Raw genomic sequence first — 23,050 nt, 5'->3', positions numbered from 1 at the left:
CCATTTATTAAATGTAGTTCACGTAATAACTGACCAGGCTCAGATTTTATCCCACTCTGACCTCAAGGCTCTCATGCTTTTCACAATTCCATACTTGTTAGACAGTACCCCTGCTTCTAGAGGGGAAAAAAGGAGGGAGATGTTCTCCAGTAAACATTATGTATGTTTAGATTTGGAGCTTTTGCTGTTATAGTAATATTATCATAAAAATTAGGCCAATTAATATATTTGGACATTCTTACTAATAAACCCCAGAGCTGCAAGTTTCCCACAGTGATTCCCAATGGTTCTACCTGAAGACTGTAAGAGTCATATGTTTATACCATCTGATTTCTGGCATGCAGAATCTTGTTTCTCAAACACAAACATCCATTTTTAATTGTTTATTGCTCACCTCTCCTTGATACTTCAAATACTTATCAGATACTTCAAACGTAACTTATCAAAATTTGAGCCTATTATTTCCTGCCCCCCACCTCACTCAAATAGCTTCCACCTCTTCTTGCATTTGATGCCTCAGTTCATTATGAACCCCCCATCCAAGGGGCCTTATGATGTACCGTGTATCAGCTGTTTGTTACTTTTTATTGCTGAATAGTATTCCATTGTATGGCTTTACCAGGTTTTGTCTATACATTTAGCAGTTGATAGACATTGAGGTTGGTTCCAGTTTGGAATTATGAATAATGCTGCTATGAACATTCACAAGCAAGGAGTCTTGCTATGTTGGCCAGGTCTCCAACTCCTCTCAAGCAGTCCTCTCACCTCAGCTTTCTGAGTAGCTGGAATTACAGACATGTACCACTGCACCCAGCTTGGACGTACATTTTCATTTCTCTTGGGTAGTTTTGTGTTTAACTTTTTGAGAAACTACAAAACTGTTTCCAAAATGACTACACAAATTTTATAACCACCAGCAATATATGAGTTCCTTTTTCTCCACATCTTCACCAACACTTGTTATTTTCTGTTTATCTGTTATAGCCATCCTAGTGTGTGTGAAAAGGTACACTTAATTCTCTTCCCTAATTACTAATGATGTTGAGCATTTTTATGTGCTTATTAGCCATTCGTGTATCTTCTTTATTAAAATATTTCTTCTGGGCCACCACTGCCCCTCTTGCACTTTTGCCAGAAGTGCAGATCGTTTCCCAAATGTGGCCTTGGGCTTTCAGGAGCCCAGTAGTGACTTCTGTGGTCCCTGACTTGCACCCTCACCCTGTTATTGGAGTTGTGCTTCATTTCTCTGTGTGGAAAGAGTGAAGTATTGGGAAGTATGACCCTGGTCACCGAACCAACTCAGAGACTTATTTTCAATATGTACTCATGAATTCTTAGTCTTTCCAAAGGTATATAATTCATTACTGTATTTATTTAATTATTTTGATTTTCCAATTGAACCAGATTTGGCCAGTGGGAATCTCTCCAAGATGGTTCCTTTGTGACATTTCCCCACTATCTTCTCACTTCTTGATTCCTCACCATCTTCTCACTTCCTGATTTTTGGACATAACAAGGCTCATCTTGTACCTCTTCTGACCTAGCTCCAGAAACAGCCATTTTCATTTAGAAGCTCTGGTTCCTCTGAGTGGAAATGGTATTAGAAACCAAGGTCTGGGCACAACCGTACCTTAAAGAGAGTAATCTGGCAGCTGAGTGAAGTATGCATTAGTTCTCTATTACCCTGTGTATTAGTCTGTTCTCCCGCTGCTATGAAGAAATAATTGAGACTGGGTAATTTATAAAGAAAAGAGGTTTAATTGATTCACAGTTCCAGATGGCTGGGGAGGCCTCAGGAAACTTACAATCATGGCAGAAGGTGAAGGGGAAGCAAGGCACTTTCCTCACAAGGCAGCAGGAAAGAGAAGTGCCAAGAAAAGGGGGAAAAGCCCCTTATAAAACCATGAGATCTTGTGAGAACTCACTATCATGAGAACAGCATGGGGTAACTGCCCCCATGATTCAGTTACCTCCCACCAGGTCCATCCCATGACACGTGGGGATTATGGGAACTACAGTTCAAGATGAGATTTGGGTGGGGACACAGCCAAACCATATCACTGTGTGACAAATTACCACAGCTTTGTGGTCAAAAAAAGAAAAAAAAAAATCTCACACTTTGTTTTGATCAAGGAATCAGGGGTAACTTAGCTGGGTGGCTGTAGCTAATGGTTCTTCATGAAACTATAGTCAAAATGTTGTCTAAGTCTGCAATCATCTAAAGGCTCGACAGGGACAGGAATGTCTGTTTTCGAGATGGCTTGCTCACATATGGTACATGGCTATTGACAGGATGTACCATATTCTTACTGGCTGTTAGCAGGAGGCCTTGGTGCCTTGTCACGTAAGCATCTCCACAGGGCTGCTTGTGTGTCCTCATGTGACAGCAGCTGGCTTCCCTTGGAGCAAGTGACCCAAAAGAGCAAGGCAGGAACCACAATGTTTTTTTATGACCTAGCTTCAAAAGCTGCACATCATTTCCGCAATAGCCTAGTGGTTATACAAGTCAGTGTTATTCAGTGTGGGAGGGAACCATATAAAGAATCATCAGGGGCCATCTTGGACTCTGGCTACCACACAAGCCCAAGATGGTAAAGATACTTTTCTGTGTTATTTTTATGTTATTTTCTATGCTGTGTTTTACTTTTCACTTGTAGGTCTATCACCCGTCAGGAATTGTTTTTAAGATATGGTGTGAGATAGGGAGTCAGGGTTCATTTATTCCTTTACTGATAGGCAGTTAATATGCACCATTTATTGAAATTTCCACTCTTTCCCCCAGCATACTGCAGGGGCATCTTTGTGACAAATCAGGTGCTCTTATGTGTGTAGGTCTATTGGTCTATTTGTCTTCGTGCCAGTGCTACCCTGCCTTGCTTATTGTAGTTTTATAAGGAGTCTTGACATCTGCTACCATGATTGTTTTGACTATTCTTGGCCCTTTGCTTTTACAAATAAATTTTATTTAGCGTTGGCCACTTTTTGCAATTATTTCTGCTCAGGCCTAACCCTGGTAAGGTTCTGATTTAACTGGCCTGGGGTGAAATCTAGGCATCAGTATTTTTATCAAACACCCCAAGTGATTCTAAAATACTGCCATAGATGAGAACCATGGATCTAGAAGAACTCTGGTCTGTGGCAGCAGGGAAAATTAAGGCCCAAGAAAGTTGAGTGCTTACCAAAAGTTACACAGAGAGGCAGTTGCAGAACCAGGGCTCCAGCCCAGATGCCTTGTTTTCCAGTGCAGTCCTCTTTCCACCATCTATATTTACTCCTGGACATGCCACTGTAGATAAGTAGCAGAAAGGCAGAGAGGAGAGAGGTACCCAGAGACTTTTTAACTCCTTACATCTGAGAGCTTCAGAGGAAATGGCAGTTGGGGGACAACGGAGACATTAGATTATTAGTTTACAGACACAGCCAAGATGCTCAGCAGGGAGGGTGTAAAAATGGAATAATAAAGCTACACAGAGATCTGAGAGATCATCTTTCTAAATCTTTGATAGATGAAGAAACAGACCAAAGAGATCACATAGCTAGTTATAAGCAGGGGCAGGACTTGGGTCTGAAGTGTGCCACACTCCTGGTTCAGTCCTCATTGTCCCATCGTTGTCATAGACTGACAGGTTCTTCTTGCCTGCTGCTCAGAAAAACCAATGCTCTGAGAACAGCAGGTATTGCAGCAAAGAAAGAGTTTAATTATTGTGGGGCCAGACAAATGAGGGGAATGGGAGAAATTTCTCAAATCTGTCTCTCCAATAATTCAGAGGGTAAAGTTTTTAAGGGTAAATTGGTAGGCAGGTAGTGGGGGAACTGAAACAATTGATTGGCTGAAGATGAAATCACAGAGGTGTCTAAATTGTCTTCACACAGCTAAGTCTTCCCAGGGAAGGGGGAAAGGGTGTTCTCAGAACCAAGTGGTATCTCTTTGTTGAAATGCTAAATCTGAAAAATATCTTAAAGACCAGTTCTTTAGGTTTCACAATAGTTATGTTATCTATAGGAGTAGCTGGGGAGTTACAAATCTTATGACCTCTCATGTGACTTTGGAGCAGAAAGCAATGTATAGAAAAGCAAGCTAAGCAGCAGTAGGTTATTGTTTAACCATGCTTATTCTTTAGCAAGGTTCAAGCCCCAACCATAATTCTAATCTTGTGTTATGAATGCAGCATTAGTCTCCAGCAAGAGGGGAGTCAGTTTTCTTTGCTTCAAAGTTTAACTATAAACTAAATTCCCTTCATATTATCTTGGCCTCCATGCTAGAATAAACAACAACAAAAAGAAAGAAAAAAGAGAAAAGAAAGAGAGAAAAAGAGAGGAAAAGAGAAGAGCCTGTGAGGTTAAAAGCAAGACAGTCAGTCATGTTAGATTTCTCTCATTACTTAACAATTCTGCAAAGGTAGTTTCACTATGTTCAGAGTTATACTGAGGTGCATTTAGGGAAAATTCTTCATCTTAAAGATTTTAACAGTGTTGGCATATACTAACCATTCAACATATTTTTTGAATGAATAAGTGAATAGCTCGAAATTTATGGATATTTAAAAACAATGCCATTTCATGCAGTAACTCCCACCACAGGCTTGAGTTGTGGTCCCTTAGGAGTTTCTGTCTCCAACTTATCTTTGTGTACCTGGTCAGATGTTTCCTGAGACGAGCAAGCCTTTATTGTTTTTCCTACAATTACGTTTCTTATTAATAGGGCAGAAAGAATATACAGCATATACAGATATACAGCTAAATGGTATTACATTAATCCCAGGCCCCCAGGGAAAATTATTTAACAACCAATGTAACTTTTTTTTTTTTTGAGATAGAGTCTTGCTCTGTTGCCCAGGCTGGAGTGCAGTGAGCTATCTTGGCTCACTGCAACCTCTGCCTCCTGGGTTCAAGCGATTCTCCTGCCTCAGCCTCCCAAGTAGCTGGGACTACAAGCGTGCAGCACCATGCCCGACTAATTTTTTTTTTTTGTATTTTTAGTAGAGACAGAGTTTCACCATTTTGGCCAGGCTGGTCTCGAACTCCTGACCTCAGGTAATCTGCTCACCTTAGCCTCCCAAAGTGTTGGGATTACAGGCGTGAGCCACTGCAACCAGCCTCCAATGTAACTTTTGCCTTTAAGATTTTTTTCTTTGAGACAGAAAAAAAAATCTTCAAAATTCTTCATCTTAAATATTTTAACAGTGTTTGGCATATACTAACCATTCAACATATTTCTTGAATGAATAAGTGAATAGCTTTACATTTATGTATATTTAAAAATAATACCATTTAACGTAGGTGCTTGAAACAGTATGAAGTAAGAATCCTACCTGCGATTGTTTTTGGCAGCTCCTTAAGATTTGGCAGCTTACTCTCAATATATCTCTCTTACTCTCTCTCTCTCTCTCTCTTTTTTTTTAATATGGTGAAATTAGACCAGGGGTCAGAACATAGATTTTAGTCTCCTTTAGTTCATCTACTAGGAGACTAAATTAGATAATCTCTAAACTCCCTTTTAGTTCTAAAATTCTGTAATTAAACTCTAGCATATCATCATTTTAGACTAAAAGTTTTCTTCTTCTTTTTTTTTTTTTTTTGTTTTTTTGTTTTTTTGAGATGGAGTCTCGCTCTGTCACCCAGGCTGGAGTGCCATGGTGCAATCTCGGCTCACTGCCACCTCTGCCTCCCGAGTTCAAGCGATTCTCCTGCCTCAGCCTCCTGAGTAGCTGGGACTACAGGCGTGTACCACCATGCCTGGCTAATTTTTGTATTTTTAGTAGAGATGGGGTTTCACTGTGGTGGCCAGGCTGGTCTGGAACTCCTGACCTCAAGTGATCCACCCATCTCAGCCTCCCAAAGTGCTGGGATTACAGGCATGAGCCACCGCACCCGGCCTAGACTAAAGATATTTTCAATTAAACATTCTTAGTATGCTTTAGTAAGAGCTATTGAGGCTTTCATTTTACAGATGAGTATTAAAGTATCATGAACCAAATAGGCTCTGTGCTATAAGAAATAACTCAATAGGCCTGGCATGGTGGTTCATGCCTGTAATCCTAGCACATTGGGAGGCCAAGGTGGGAGAATCGTTTGAGCCCATGGGTTCAAGACCAGCCTGGGCAACATGGTGAGACCCCCCCCCCCCGCCCGCCCCATCTAAAAAAAAGTACAAAAATTAGCGGGGCACATTGGTGCATGCCTGTGGTCCTAGGTCTTCAAGAGACAGAGGTGGGAGGCTCGCTCCAGCCCAGGATGTCCAGGCTGCTGTGAGCCATGATCGCGCCACTACACTCCAGCCTGGATGACAGAGTGAGACCCTGTCTCAGAAAAAAAAAAGAAAGAAATAACTCAATTGCTTCCAGGCAAGCTATCGCAATCTGGTAGGACATTGTTCCTTTATTTTTTCAAGGAATAGATGTTCGTTATAGAAAATTTGAGAAATGTAGAAAAGAATTAAGAGTAAAACAAAAATAAAACATATACATTGTAAGTCAGATCATGTCCCTTCTCTGCTAAAAACTCTCCCATAGCTCCCATTTTATTCAGATAAGAGCAAGTCTTTACCCCACGCGCTCCCCCGCACCACTATCCGCTACTCTCTTTTGTCCATTCACTCTGCTTCAGCTGTGCTGTTTCCCTGCTGTTCCTCAGACCTTGCAGGCACACGCTCACTATGAGGGCTTTGGACTTGCTGTTCCCTCTGCCTGGGGTGTTCCTTTCCTAGATATCTACAGGGCTCACACCTCAATTCCTTGGCTGTTCACTTAAAAATCACCCTCCCAGTGAGGCCACCTTCCCTGGTCTCCCACCTAAAATTGTAACCTCTCCCTGACATTTTGTATCCCCTTGCTAGTTTTATTTCTTAACACTTATCACTAACATGCTACACATTTTGTTTCTCTTATCCATTCAACTTTTTTTCCCCTTTCAGGAATTAAGCCGCTTCTTTTTTTTTCTTTTGAGATGGAGTCTCACTCTGTCACCCAGGCTGGAGAGTGGTGGTGCAATCTCTGCTCACTGTCACCTCCACCTCCTGGGGTTCAAGCAATTCTCCTGCCTCCGCCTCTCGAGTAGCTGGGATTGCAGGTGCCTGACACCACGCCCAGCTAATTTTTTGTATTTTTAGTAAAGACAGGGTTTCACCATGTTAGCCAAGCTGGTCTCGAACTCCTGACATCAAGCGATCCACCTACCTCTGCCTTCCAAAGTGCTGGGATTACAGGCATGAGCCACAATGCCTGGCCAGGAATGAAGCTTCTTACATCACAGATTTTTCTTTTGTTCACTGCTGTGCCCCAACATCTAGAACAGGCCTCATAATTGTTTTGTGCATGGATGAGGGTGGGTATTCCATTGACCATAGTGTTGAGCATGTGGATTTTTTACCCCTTTTTTTCTTTTCTTTCCATTTCTCTTCTCTATTGCTCTCAAATATATCACTGCAATGAATAACGTATCCCAAACCATTTTTCATCTGATTATCTCCCATAGTTAGTATCTTAGAGTAGAATTTATTGGGTTAAATGACATAAATGCCTAATTTTTAAAATTTGGGGATGATTTTAAGTTACAGAAAAATTGCAAAAATGGTCCAAAGTTCTTATATTTCCTTCACTCAACCTCTACTAATTTTGACATCTTATATAACCATGGTTCATTTGTCAAAACTAAGAAATTAACATTGGTATGATACTATTAACTAAACTACAGACGTTATTTGAGTTCACCAGTTTTTCCACTAAAGTCAGTATTCTGTTCCAGGATTCAATCTAGGATGCCACTGTGCATTTAGGAATAATTAGAATCTTGGTACATATTCTTAAATTTTCTCCAGATATGTGGTTCCAGTCTGTATTGCCAACAGCAATGTATGACTACTTCTGTCTTATCAATACTTAGTATTTTCCTTTTTCAAAAATATCTTTAAAATTCAATGGTTAAAAATGGTGTCTCACTGTAATAGTTCCATTTCAATGAATTTGAAAAATGTTTTATATTATTGGCCATTTGTATTCCTAAAAATTTTTGGCCAGGCATGGTGGCTGATGCCTGTAATCCCAGCACTTTGGAGGCTGAGGCAGGTGGATCACTTGAGGCCAGGAGTTCGAGACCAGCCTGGCCAACAGGGTGAAACCTTGTCTCTACTAAAAATATAAAAATTAGCTGGGGGTGGTGGCACGTGCCTATAATCCCAGTTACTTGGGAGGCTGAGGCACAAGAATTGCTTGAACCTAGGAGGTGGAGGTTGCAGTGAATCGAGTTTGAGCCACTGCACTCCAGCCTGGGTGACAGAGAGAGACTGTCTCAAAATAAAAATTATATCTCAAAAATTAACTCAAGATGGATTAAAGACTTAAATGTAAAACCCAAAACTATAAAAACTCTAGAAGATAACCTAGGCAATACCATTCAGGACATAGGCACTGGGAAAGATTTCATGACAAACATACCAAAAGCAATTGCAACAAAAGCAAAAATTGACAAATGGGATCTAATTAAACTAAAGAGCTTCTGTACAGCAAAAGAGACTATCAACAGAGTAAACAGACAACCCACAGAATGGGAGAAAAATTTTGCAAACTATACATTCAACAAAGGTCTGATATCAAAAGTCTATAAGGAACTTAAACAAATTTACAAGAAAATCAAACAATCTCATTAAAAAGTGGGCAAAGGATATGAACAGACACTTCTCAAAAGAAGACATACATGTGGCCAACAATTATATAAAAAAGCTCAGTATCACTAATCATTAGAGAAATGCAAATCAAAACCACAGTGAGAAACCATTTCACACCAGTAAGATTGGCTGTTAAGAAAATAAAAAAATAACAGATGCTAGTGAGGTTGTGGAGAAAAAGGATGCTTATACACTGTTGATGGGAGTATAAATTAGTTCAACCATTGTGGAAGACAGTGTGGTGATTCCTCAGAGACCTAAAGACAGAACTACTTTTTGAGCCAGCAATCTATTACTGGATATATACCCAAAGGAATATAAATCATTATATTATAAAGACACATGCACACATGTTCATTGCAGCACTATTCACAATAGCAAAAACATGGAATCAATCTAAATGCCCATCAATGATAGACTGGGTAAAGAAAATGTGGTACATATACAACATGGAATACTATGCAGCCATAAAAAAGAATGAGATCATATCCTTTACAGGGATGTGGATGGAGCTGGAGGCCATTATCCTTAGCAAACTAATGCAGGAACAGAAAACCAAATACCTCATGCTCTCACTTATAAGTGGGAGCTAAATGATAAGAACACATGGACACATAGAGGGGAACAACACACACTGGGGCCTATCTCACGGTGGAGGGTGGGAGGAGGGAGAGGATCAGGAAAAATCACTAATGGGTACTAGGTTTAATACCTGGGTGATGAAATAATCTGTACAATAAACCCCCATAGAAGTGACTATGTTGTCTGGGGTATATACCCTGGGGTTCGTGGTCGTGCACCAGGAAAATGTTAAGACATGGACAAACAAGAGGAGTTTAGGAGTGGAGGTTTAATAGGCAGAAGAGAAGAGAAAGAGAAACAGCTTTCTCTATAGAGAGAGTGGGGTCCCTGAATGGAAAAGACCTGCAGGTGGCATTGAATTTTATAGTCAGGTTTGAGGAGGCAGTGTCTGATTTACAAAGGGTTCACAGATAGGTTCAATCAGGTATGACATTTACATAGCAGATGGGGAAAGGCCGGTTGTCTCACCCTAATCTTATTATGCAAATGGGCTTTCCAGTTGATCTGAGCCATCTTGTCTGCTTCTTACTGTACACATGGCTGGCAGAGAAGGGAAGATGAAGTTGCCATCTTAAACATGTCTAGCCCCTAGTTCCTGCCAGCATTCACCCATGCAAGCTCCCAGCTTCCTCGTCTATGTCTGCCGCTTGACTTTACAGGCTGCTCTTTGTTAGACAATGATTTGGGGCTGCTTTTCATTAAAGAGAAAAGCCTTACCGAGGACTTCTGTACCCTCACTATCTGCCTAAATGATTTCTTGTTAACTCCTGTATCACCATGACACAGTTATCCTATGTAACAAACCTGCACATGTACCCCTGAACTTAAAAGTTTAACACAATAATTTGTATCTTTTGCCTGTTTTTAAAATTAGGGTATTCTACTACTGAATTATAGCACTTACAGTTCACTAGAAGAAATACTATGCTATAGTATATGAAAATATTAAAGATACTATATATTATAGTATATATGGATTTATAAGCACTGACTTATAAGCACTTTATATATTAAGGATATTGAATTTTTGGCAAGGCTGATACAAACATTTTTTCATGATTTGCCAGCCGTTTTTTGGAATACAAGAGTTTTCTATTTTTATGTCATTAAGTGTATGCTGTTTTAGTTTTCTGATTGATTCTATTTTTTTTTAAGAGTTGGATTTTTTCTTTTTTTCTTTAAACAGCCTTATTGAAGAACATTGATGGATAAAAATTGTACATATTTAAGGTATACAACTTGATGTTTTGATGTATGTATACATTGTGAAATGGTCTTCACAATCAAACCAATTAACATATCTATCACCTCACGAAGTTACCATTTTCTTTTTCTTCTTTTATTATTATCTTTTTTTGTGGCAAAAACATTTAAGATCTACTTCTTAGAAAATTTCAAGTAAGGAATATTGTTAATCATAGCCACCAGGCTGTACATTAGATCTGTAGAACGTATTCATCCTGCATATTGAAACTTTTTATCCTTTGACCAACATTACCGTTTCTCCCTCCCTACTGCCCCTGGCAACCACCATTCTGCTTTATAATTCTATGAGTGTGACTATTTTAGATTTCACACATCAATGGGATCAAGCAGTATCTGTTTTTCTGTGTCTGCCTTATTTCATTTAGCATAATGTCCTCCAGGTTCATCCATGTTGTTGCAAATGGCAAAATTTCATTCTTTCCTGAGGCTGAATAATACTCCATTGTGTGTGTGTGTGTGTGTGTGTGTGTGTGTGTGTGTACACCACATTTTCTTTTATCCATTCATCCGTCAGTGGATACTTACACTCTTTTCATATCTTAGCTGTTGTGAATAATGCTGCAGTGAACATGGGAGTGCAGATAAATCTTCAAGATCTTAATCTTGATTTCCGTTTCTGTGGGTATATCCCAAAAGAGGGATTGCTAGATAATATGGTCGTTCTATTTTTTATTTTTTGAGGACCCTGTATACTGTTTTTGATAAAGGCTGTCCCAATATAAATTCTCATGAACACTGTACAAGGGTTCCCTTTTTCCTGCATCTTTGTCAACACTTTTAATCTCTTGTCTTTTTGATAAATAGCCATCCTGATAGGTATGAGGTGATGTTTCATTGGGTTTTCATCTGCATTTCCCTGATGATTAGTGATGTTGAGCACCATTACATATACCTGTTGGCCATTTGTATATCTTCTTTCTAGAAATGCCTATTTAGGTCCTTTGCCCATTTTATAATTGGATTATTTGCTTTTGCTATTGACTCGTGTGAGTTCCTTATATATTTTGGATATTAACTCCTTGTAAGATATATGGTTTACAAGTATTTTCTCCCATTCCATAGGTTGTTATTTAACTCTGTGATTTTTTTTCTTTGCTGTGCAGCAGTTTTTTAATTTGATGTGATTCTACTTGTCTATTTTTGCTTTTGTTGCCTGTACTCTTGCTATCTTATTCAAACATATTATTGCCAAGACAAATGTCAGAAAGCTTTTTCCCTATGCTTTCTTCTAGTAGTTTTACGGTTCTGAGTCTTATGTTTAAGTTTTTAATCCATTTTGAGTTTATTTTTGTTTATGGTGTCAGATGAGGGTCTAATTTCATTCTTTTGCCTGTGAATATCCAGTTTTCCCAACATTAGTTATTGAAGAGACTATCCTTTCACCATTGTGTGCTCTTGGCACTCTAGTGAAGATTGACTGTGAATGCATAGATTTATTTATGGGCTCTCTATTCTGTTCCGTTAATCTATATGTCTGTTTTTATGTCAGTACCATCGCACTTAGGTTACTGTAGCTTTGAAATATCTTTTGAAATCAGGAAGTGTGATGTCGCCAGCTTTATTATTCTTTCTCAAGATTGCTTTCAACCTGGGCAACATGTCAAATCTCCATCTCTACACACACACACAAAATACAAAAATTAGCTGGGTGTGGTAATGTGCATCTGTAGTTCCAGCTATTCAGGGGGGTGGGGGGATGGGGGGGGGAAGGATCATTTGAGCCCCAAGGCTGGAGTGAGCCATGTTTGCGCCACCACACTCCAACCTGGGTGACAGAGCAAGACCCTGTCTTAAAAAAAAAAAAAAAAAAAAAAAAAAAACCAAGCAAGATTGCTTTGGCTGTTTGGGGTCTTTTGAAGTTCCACATGAATTTTAGGATTGTTTTTCTCTATGCGTGTGTAGGGAGTGCTGTTTGAAATTTGTTAGGGATTGCATTGAATCTGTAGATCATTTTGGATAGTATAAACACTAATTCACAAACATGGGATGTCCTTCCATTTATCTAATCTTCTTTAATTTCCATCATCATTGTTTTGTACTTTTGAGTGTACAAGTCTTTCCCCTCTTTAAGTTTATTTCTATGTATTTTATTCTTTTTGTTGCTATTATATATGGGAATGTTTGCCTATTTCCTTTTTGGATAATTCATTGTTAGTGTATAGAAACACTGCTGAATTTTTTATGTTGATTTTATATCTTGCAACTTTATTGAATTTGCTAATTAGTTCTAACAGATTTTTTTGTTGAGCCTTTAGGGTTTTTTACATGTGTAAATAATATTTTCTTTTTCTTTTTTTTTTTTTTGAGACAGGGTCTCACTCTGTCGCCCAGGCTGGAGTGCAGTGGCGCGATCTCGGCTCCCTGCAACCTTTGCCTCCCGGGTTCAAGCATTTCTCCTGCTTCAACCTCCCTAGTACCTGGGATTACAGGCATCTGCCACCACGCCTGGTTAATTTTTGTATTTTTAGTAGAGGCAGGGTTTCACCATGTTGGCCACACTGGTCTTGAACTCCTGACCTCAAGTGATCTGCCTTCCTTGTCCTCCCAAAGTGCTGGAATTACAGGCATGAGCCACCATGCCTAGCCATGTGTAAATAATCTTGTCATCTGCAGAGATAATTTTATTTCTTCCTCTTCAACTTGGATGCCTTTTTATTTCTTTTTTCTGTCTAGTTGTTTTGGTTAGGTTTTCCAACATTATATTGATAATAGTGGTAAAAGTGGGCATCCCTTCCTTGTATCAGATCTTAGAGGAAAAGCTTTCAGTTTTTCTCCATTGATTATGATGTTAGCTGTGACCTTTACATATATGGCTTTTACTGTGTTGAGGTATGTTCCTTCTATACCTATATTGTTGAAAGTTTTTTTATCATGAAAGGATGTCAAATTTTGTCAAATGCTTTTTCTGTTGTCTATTAAGATGATCATGTGGTTTTTTACATGTCATTCTGTTAATGTAGTATATGGCATTGATTGATTTGCATATACTGAACCATTCTTGCATTCCAGAGATAAATCCCACTTGTTCGTGGTGTATGATCTTTTAAATATGCTGTTGGATTTGGTTTGCTGGTATTACATTGAGGATTTTTATGGCTATGTTCATCAGTGATGTTGGCCTATGGTTTTCTTTTCTTTTGATATCTTTGGCTTTCGTATTGGGGTGATGCTGGCCTTTAAAGTGAGTATGAACGTGTTCCCTATTCTATTTTTTAAGGAGTTTAAGAGGGATTGGTATTAGTTCTTCTCTGAGTGTTAGAAAAAGCCTGGGCTTTTTCTTTGTTAGGAGGTATTTGATTACTGGTTCAATGTTCTTATTTATTTTCAGAATTTAATTTATTCTTAATTTAGTTTTGGCAGGTTGTATGTTACTAGGGATTTTCTGTTTCTTCTAGGTTATCCAATTTGTTGTTGTATAGTTGTTCATAAGTTGTCTCTTATAACCTTTTAATTTCTGAGTCATCCATTGTAATGTCTTCTTTCTTATTTCTGATTTGTCTTTTTTTATAGTTCAATTTATTTTTTTTATTATACTTTAAGTTCTAGGGTACATGTGCACAACATGCAGGTTTGTTACATATGTATACATGTCCCATGTTGGTGTGCTGCACCTGTTAACTCATCATTTACATTAGGTGTATCTCCTAATGCTATCCCTCCCCCCTCCCCCTACCCCACGACAAGCCCCGGTGTGTGATGTTCCCCACCGTGTCCAAGTGTTCTCATTGTTCAATTCCCACCTATGAGTGAGAATATGCGGTATTTGGTTTTCTGTCCTTGTGATAGTTTGTTCAGAATGATGGTTTCCAGCTTCATCCATGTCCCTGCAAAGGACATGAACTCATCTTTTTTATGGCTGCATAGTATTCCATGTTGTATATGTGCCACATTTTCTTAATCCAGTCTATCATTTGATGGACATTTGGGTTGGTTCCAAGTCTTTGCTATTGTGAATAGTGCTGCAATAAACATATGTGTTGATGTGTCTTTATAGCAGCATGATTTATAATCCTTTGGGTATATACCCAGTAATGGGATGGCTGGGTCAAATGATATTTCTAGTTCTAGATCCTTGAGGAATCGCCACACTGTCTTCCACAATGGTTGAACTAGTTTACAGTCCCACCAACAGTGTAAAAGTGTTCCTATTTCTCCACATCCTTTCCAGCACCTGTTGTTTCCTGACTTTTTAGTGATCGCCATTCTAACTGGTGTGAGATGGTATCTCACTGATTTGCATTTGGTTTTGATTTGCATTTGTCTGATGGCCAGTGATGATGAGCATTTTTTCATGTGTCTCATGGCTGCATAAATGTCTTCTTTTGAGAAGTGTCTGTTCATATCCTTCACCCACTTTTTGATGGGGTTGTTTGATTTTTTTCTTGTAAATTTGTTTAAGTTCTTTGTAGATTCTGGATATTAGCCCTTTGTCAGATGGGTAGATTGTAAAAATTTTCTCCCATTCTGTAGGTTGCCTGTTCACTCTGATGGTAGTTTCTTTTGCTGTGCAGAAGCTCTTTAGTTTAATTAGATCTCATTTGTCAATTTTGGCGTTGTTGCCATTGCTTTTGGTGTTTGAGTCATGAAGTCCTTGCCCATGTCTATGTCCTGAATGGTATTGCCTAGGTTTTCTTCTAGGGTTTTTATGGTTTTAGGTCTAACATTTAAGTCTTTAATCCATCTTGAATTAATTTTTGTATAAGGTGTAAGGAAGGGATCCAGTTTCAGCTTTCTACATATGGCTAGCCAGTTTTCCCAGCACCATTTATTAAATAAGGAATCCTTCCCCACTTCTTGTTTTTGTCAGGTTTGTCAAAGATCAGATGGTTGGAGATGTGTGGTATTATTTCTGAGGGCTCTGTTCTGTTCCATTGGTCTATATCTCTGTTTTGGTACCAGTACCATGCTGTTTTGGTTACTGTAGCCTTGTAGTATAGTTTGAAGTCAGGTAGCATGATGCTTCCAGCTTTGTTCTTTTGGCTTAGGATTGTCTTGCCATTGTGGGCTGTTTTTTGGTTCCATATGAACTTTAAAGTAGTTTTTTCCAATTCTGTGAAGAAAGTCATTGGTAGCTGGATGGGGATGGCATTGAATCTATAAATTACCTTGGGCAGTATGGCCATTTTCACTATATTGATTCTTCCTATCCATGAGCATGGAACATTCTTCCATTTGTTTGTGTCGTCTTTTATTTCGTTGAGCAGTGGTTTGTAATTCTCCTTGAAGAGGTCCTTCACATCCCTTGTAAGTTGGATTCCTAGGTATTTTATTATCTTTGAGGCAATTGTGAATGGGAGTTCACTCATGACTTGGCTCTCTGTTTTTCTGTTATTGGTGTATAAGAATGCTTGTGATTTTTGCACATTGATTTTGTATCCAGAGACTTTGCTAAAGGTGCTTATCAGCCTGAGGAGATTTTGGGCTGAGACTATGGGGTTTTCTAAATATACAATCATGTAATCTGCAAACAGGGACGATTTGAGTTCCTCTTTTCCTAATTGAGTACCGTTTATTTCTTTCTCCTGCCTGATTGCCCTGGCCAGAACTTCCAACACTATGTTGAATAGAAGTGGTGAGAGAGGGCATCCCTGTCTTGTGCCAAGAGAATGCTTCCAGTTTTTGCCCATTCAGTATGATATTGGCTGTGGGTTTGTCAGAAGTAACTCTTATTATTTTGAGATGTGTCCCATCAATATCTAGTTTATTGAGAGTTTTTAGCATGAAGGGCTGTTGAATTTTGTTGAAGGCCTTTTCTGCATCTATTGAGACAATCATGTGATTTTGGTCTTTGGTTCTGTTTATATGATGGATTACGTTTCTTGATTTGTGTATATTGAAGCAGCCTTGCATCCCAGGGATGAAGCCAACTTGATCATGGTGGATAAGCTTTTTGATGTGCTACTAGATTCGGTTTGCCAGTATTTTATTGAGGATTTTTGCCTCGATGTTCATCAGGGATATTGGTCTAAAATTCTCTTTTTTTTTTGTCTCTCTGCCAGGCTTTGGTATCAGTATGATGCTGGCCTCATAAAATGAGTTAGGGAGGATTCCCTCTTTTTCTATTGATTGGAATAGGTTCAGCAGGAATGGTACCAGCTCCTCTTTGTACCTCTGGTAGAATTTGGCTATGAATCCGCCTGGTCCTGGCCTTTTTTGATTGGTAGGCTATTAATTATTGCCTCAATTTCAGAACCTGTTATTGGTCTATTCAGGGATTCAACTTCTTCCTGGTTTAGTCTTGGGAGGGTGTATGTGTCCAGGAATTTATCCATTTCTTCTAGATTTTCTAGTTTATTTGCGTAGAGGTGTTTATAGTATTCTCTGATGGTAGTTTGTATTTCTGTGGAATCGGTGGTGATATCCCCTTTATCATTTTTTATTGCATCTATTTGATTCTTCTCTCTTTTCTTCTTTATTAGTCTTGCTAGCGGTCTATCTATTTTGTTGATCTTTTCAAAAAATCAGCTCCTGGATTCATCAATTTTTTGAAGGGATTTTTGTGCCTGTATCTCCTTCAGTTCTGGTCTGATCTGTTATTTCTTGCCTTCTGCTAGCTTTTGAATGTGTTTGCTCTTGCTTCGCTAGTTCTTTTAATTGTGACGTTAGGGTGTCAAGTTTAGATCTTTCCTGCTTTCTCTTGTGGGCATTTAGTGCTATAAATTTCCCTTTACACACTGCTTTAAATGTGTCCCAAAGATTCTGGTATGTTGTGTCTTTGTTCTCATTGGTTTCAAAGAACATCTTTATTTCTGCCTTCATTTCGTTATGTACCCAGTCGTCATTCAGGAGCAGGTTGTTCAGTTTCCATGTAGTTGAGCGGTTTTGAGTGAGTTTCTTAATCCTGAGTTCTAGTTTGATTGCACTGTGGTCTGAGAGACAGTTTGTTATAATTTCTGTTCTTTTACATTTGCTGAGGAGTGCTTTACTTCCAACTATGTGGTCAATTTTGGAATAAGTGCAATGTGGTACTGAGAAGAATGTATACTCTGTTGACTTGGGTTGGAGAGTTCTATAGATGTCTATTAGGTCCACTTGGTGCAGAGCTGAGTTCAATTCCTGGATATCCTTGTTAACTTCCTGTCTCGTTGATCTGTCTAATGTTGACAGTGGGGTGTTAAAGTCTCCCATTATTATTGTGTGGGAGTCTAAGTCTCTTTGTAGGTCTCTAAGGACTTGCTTTATGAAAATGGGTGCTCCTGCATTGGGTGCATATATATTTAGGATAGTTAGCTCTTCTTGTTGAATTGATCCCTTTACCATTACGTAATGGCCTTCTTTGTCTCTTTTGATCTTTGTTGGTTTAAAGTCTGTTTTATCAGAGACTAGGATTGGAATTCCTGCTTTTTTTTTTTTTTTCCATTTGCTTGGTAGATCTTCCTCCATCCCTTTATTTTGAGCCTATGTGTGTCTCCGCACGTGAGATGGGTCTCCTGAATACAGCACACTGATGGGTCTTGACTCTTTATCCAATTTGCCAGTCTGTGTCTTTTAATTGGGGCATTTAGCCCATTTACGTTAAAGGTTAATATTGTTATGTGTGAATTTGATCTTATCATTATGATGTTAGCTAGTTATTTTGCTCATTAGTTGATGCAGTTTCTTCCTACCAGCGATGGTCTTTACAATTTGGCATATTTTTGCAGTGGCTGGTACCTGTTATTCCTTTCCATGTTTAGTGCTTCCTTTAGGAGCTCTTGTAAGGCAGGCCTGGTGGTGACAAAATCTCTTAGCATTAGCTTGTCTGGTAAAGGATTTTATTTCTCCTTCACTTATGAAGCTTAGTTTGGCTGGATATGAAATTCTGCATTGAAAATTTTTTTCTTTAAGAATGTTGACTATTGGCCCCCACTCTCTTCTGGCTTGTAGAGTTTCTGCCAAGAGAGTCGTTGTTATTCTGATGGGCTTCCCTTTGAGGATAACCCGACCTTTCTCTCTGGCTGCCCTTAACATTTTTTCCTTCTTTTCAACTTTGGTGGACCTGACAATTGTGTGTCTTGGAGTTGCTCTTCTCAAGGAGTATCTTTGTAGCATTGTCTGTATTTCCTGAATTTGAATGTTGGCCTGCCTTGCTAGGTTGGGGAAGTTCTCCTAGATAATATCCTGCAGAGTGTTTTCCAACTTGGTTCCATTCTCCCCGTCACTTTCAGGTACACCAATCAGACGTAGATTTGGTCTTTTTACCTCGTCCCATATTTCTTGGAGGCTTTGTTTGTTTCTTTTTACACTTTTTTCTCTAAACTTCTCTTCTCGCTTCATTTCATTCATTTGCTCTTCAATCACTGATACCCTTTCTTCCAGTTGATCGAATCGGCTACTGAAGCTTGTACATGCGTCACGTAGTTCTTGTGCCATGGTTTTTAGCTCCATCAGGTCATTTAAGGTCTTCTCTACACTGTTTATTCTAGTTAGCCATTCATGTAATATTTTTTCAAGGTTTTTAGCTTCTTTGCAATGGGTTCGAACATTCCCTTTAGCTTGGAGAAGTTTGTTATTACCAATCATCTGAAGCCTTCTTCTCTCAATTCATCAAAGTCATTCTCTGTCCAGCTTTGTTCCGTTGCTGACGAGGAGCTGTGTTCCTTTGGAGGAGAAGAGGTGCTCTGATTTTTAGAATTTTCAGCTTTTCTTCTCTGGTTTCTCCCCATCTTTGTGGTTTTATCTACCTTTGGTCTTTGATGATGGTGAATACAGATGGGATTTTGGTGTGGATGTCCTTTCTGTTTGTTAGTTTTCTTTCTAACAGTCAGAACCCTCAGCTGCATGTCTGTTGGAGTTTGCTGAGGGTCCACTCCAGACCCTGTTTGCCTGGGTGGCACCACCAGAGGCTGCAGAACAGCAAATATTGCAGAACAGCCAATGTTGCTGCTTGAACCTTCCTGTGGAAGCTTTGTCTCAGAGGGGCACCCAGCTGTATGAGGTGTCAGTAAGCCCCTACTGGTAGGTATCTCCCAGTTAGGCTACTCGAGGGTCAGGGACCCACTTGAGGAGGCAGTCTGTCCATTCTCAGATCTCAAACTCTGTGCTGGGAGAACCACTACTCTTTTCAAAGCTGTCAGACAGGGACGTTAAAGTCTGTAGAAGTTTCTGCTGCCTTTTGTTCAGCTATTCCCTGTCCCCAGAGGTGGAGTCTACAGAGGCAGGCAGGCCTCCTTGAGCTGCGGTGGGCTCCACCCAGTTCGAGCTTCCAGGCCACTTTGTTTACCTACTCAAGCCTCAGCAATGGCGGACGCCCTTCCCCCAGCCTTGCAGTTCAATCTCAGACTGCTGTGCTAGCAGTGAGCGAGGCTCTGTGGGCGTGGGACCCTCTGAACCAGGTGCGGGATATAATCTCCTGGTGTGCCATTTGCTAAGACAGTTGGAAAAGCGCAGTATTGGGGTGGGAGTGTCCCGATTTTCCAGGTACCATCTGTCACGGCTTCCCTTGTCTAGGAAAGGGAATTCCCCGACCCCTTGCGCTTCCCAGATGAGGTGATGCCCCGCCCTGCTCCGTGGGCTGCACCCACTGTCCGACAAGCCCCAGTGAAATGAACCTGGTACCTCAGTTGGAAATGCAGAAATCACCCATCTTCTGTGTTGCTCACAATGGGAGCTGTAGACTGGAGCTTTTCCTATTCGGCCGTCTTGGAACCTCTTGTCTTCTTTTTTTTCTTAGTTTAGTTGAGGGTTTGTTGATTTTATCTTTCTAAAAAATCAACTCTTGGTTTTGTTGATTTTTCTATTGCTTTTCTATTTGCTATTTATTTCTGCTGTAATCTTTATTATTTCCTTTCCTCCACTAACTTTGAGCTTAGTTTGGTTTGTTCTGCCTAGTCTCTTGAGGTATAAAGTCAGGCTGTTTATTTGAGATCTTTCTCCTTTAATATATGCATTTATCACTATAAACTCCTCTCATAACACAGCTTTTACTGTATCCCCTACATTTTAGTATGTTGTGTTTAGGTTTTTATTTGTCCGAAGATATTTCTTGAATTTCCCTTTGATTTCTTCTTTGACCCAATCTTTATTAGACTGTATTGTTTTGTTTTCCCATATTTGTGAATTTTTTCATTTTCTTACCGTTTTTGATTTCTAGTTTCATTCCATTGTGGTTAGAAAAGATGTTTGATATGATTTCCATTTTTTTTACATTTGTTAAGACTTGTTTTGTTACTCAATATATGATCTATCCTGGAGAATGTTTTGTGTACACATGAGAAGAATGTATATTCTTCTGTTGGATGGAAAGTTCTATATTTGTCTGTTAGGTCCATCTGGTCCATAGTGTTGTTCAAGTCACCTGTTTTTATTTTAATTGATTTTCTGTCCAGATGTTGTATCCATTATTGAAAGCAGGGTGTTGAAGTCTCCTACTGTTATTGTATTACTGTCCATTTCTCTCTTTAGATAGATCAATATTTGCTTTTATATATCTAGGTACACTGATGTTGGATGTGTATATATTTATAATTGTATCTTCTTGTTCAGCTGGCCCTTTCATCATTATATAATGGTCTTTTTTGTCTCTAGTTACAGTTTTTTACTTAAAGTCTATTTCGTCTGGCATGAGTATAGCCATCCTTCCTCTCTTTTAATTAACATATGCATGGAATATCTTTTTCCATTGCTTCACTTTCAGCCTATGTGTGTCCTTAAATCTGAAGTGAGTCTCTTGTAGACAACATACAGTTGAATCTTCTTTTTAAATACATTCAGTTACTCTATGTCTTTTGACTGGGGAGGTTAAGTCTATGTACAGTTAAAGTAATTATCAATAGGTAAAGGCTTACTATTGCCAGTCTGATAACTGTTTCTGGTTTATTTTGTTGCTCTGTATTCATTTCTCCCTCTCTTTCTGTCTTCCCTTGTGATTTGATTATGTTTTGGGCTTGCATAAAGCATCTTATAGTTACAACTGTCTATTTCAAGCTGATACTAACTTCAATCTCATACAAAAATGCCATTCTCCCCAACCTTTGTGTCCTTGAATTCAGTGTTTAATTATCTTTATAGTGTGTATCCATTAACAATTGTGTGTGTGTGTGTGTTTTAGACGAAGTCTTGCTCTGTCACCAGGCTGGAGTGCAGTGGCGTGATCTCAGCTCACTGCAACCTCCAACTCCCTTGGTTCAAGCGATTCTCCTGCCTCAGCCTCCCAAGTAGCTGGGATTACAGTCATGTGCCACCATGCCCAGCTAATTTTGGTATTTTTAGTAGAGTTGGGGTTTCACCATGTTGGCCAGGATGGTCTTAATTTCCTGACCTCATGATCTGCCTGCCTCAGCCTCCCAAAGTGCTGGTATTACAGGTGTGAGCCACTGGGCCCAGCCATCTTTTAACTTTTATATTAGGGTAAAAAGTATTTTATGTACTATTATAGTGTTACATTATTCTATATTTCCCTGTATATTTACTTTTACCAGTGAGATTTATGCTTTCATGTTGCTATTTAACATGTTCTCATTTTAATTTGAAGAATTTCCTTAAGTATTTCTTATAAGACAGGTCTAGTGGTAAAAAACAGATTCCCTCAGTTTCATTTGTCTTGGGATGACTTTATCCTTTATTTTTAAAGGCTATTTTTGCCCAATGCAATATTCTTGTTTGGCAGTTTTTTTCTTTTAGAATTTTGAATACATCATCCTACTCTACCCTTGGCTGCAGGGATTTTGCTGAGCAATCCACTGAGAGTCTTATGGATAATTAGCCTTTTCCCTTAACAAAAACTGATTATTTGACCCTCATACAAAGGGAAGAACTGATAAGAATATGAAATATCTTAGCCAGGCATCGTGGCACACACCTGTAGTCCTAGGTACTTAGGAGGCTGAGGTTGGAGGATCACTTCAGCCTGCAGTGAGCCGTGATCATGCCACTGCACCCTAGCCTGGGCAACAGAGTGAGACCCTGTCTCAAAAAAAATAAATAAAATAAAAGTATATCATTTCAGTGATGATAATACCAAATTATTTACTAATGAACAAATACCCTACTTAAATGAATTTGGTTTCTAAAAACAGTGCAGCAAAACCGAAGTAGATTTGAGGGTGCCACATTATTTGGTGTTCCCCTTGTTTCACTACTGTTATTTCACCAGAACTCATACTCTGGTGGCACAGCCACAGTCACTGAGGCAGCAGACAGAAAACAATGACAGGTTTGCCTGTATCATCACCTCTGTAGCCTAAAGGGTCAAATAATCACCTTCCATCAAACTCACTTAATTCTTCATTTGCCCAACATATTTACTGATGCCTGCTCTGCATAAGGCATCCACTCTTGGTAAGTTATCAGATATAGTCAGTCCCTGACATCCTCATGGAGTGGAGATGAGAGAGAGGATAGAAACAGAAGGTTTAAATAAACAAAGTAGTTGCAGTTAGTGATGAGGGCTCTGGAGGAAATTGGGTGATGAGATTAGGGAGTTCTCAGGAAAGGCCACTTTGGATGTCATGGTGGGTGACCTCTCTGAGGAGATGCTGTCTGAGCTGTGACTTCAGGAAGAAGAGTAGGCTGTGGAAAAAGCTGGCAGGGGGTCCCTCCACAGGCAAAATATGGTTCAAG

At 39.3% G+C, this 23,050-nt stretch overlaps 1 long non-coding RNA gene across 2 annotated transcripts in view; it reads left to right on the top strand.

The window, feature by feature from the left end:
* LOC104006161 (uncharacterized) overlaps positions 1-23,050 on the top strand; it is a 79,046-nt gene that overhangs the window by 12,592 nt on the left and 43,404 nt on the right. The window lies entirely within an intron of this gene.

The sequence above is a fragment of the Pan troglodytes genome, chromosome 3 (genome assembly GCF_028858775.2).
Source record: "Pan troglodytes isolate AG18354 chromosome 3, NHGRI_mPanTro3-v2.0_pri, whole genome shotgun sequence".
NCBI lineage: Eukaryota > Metazoa > Chordata > Mammalia > Primates > Hominidae > Pan > Pan troglodytes.
The sequence above is the reverse complement of the archived record's forward strand: the minus strand, read 5'-3'. Positions and strand labels throughout refer to the sequence as shown.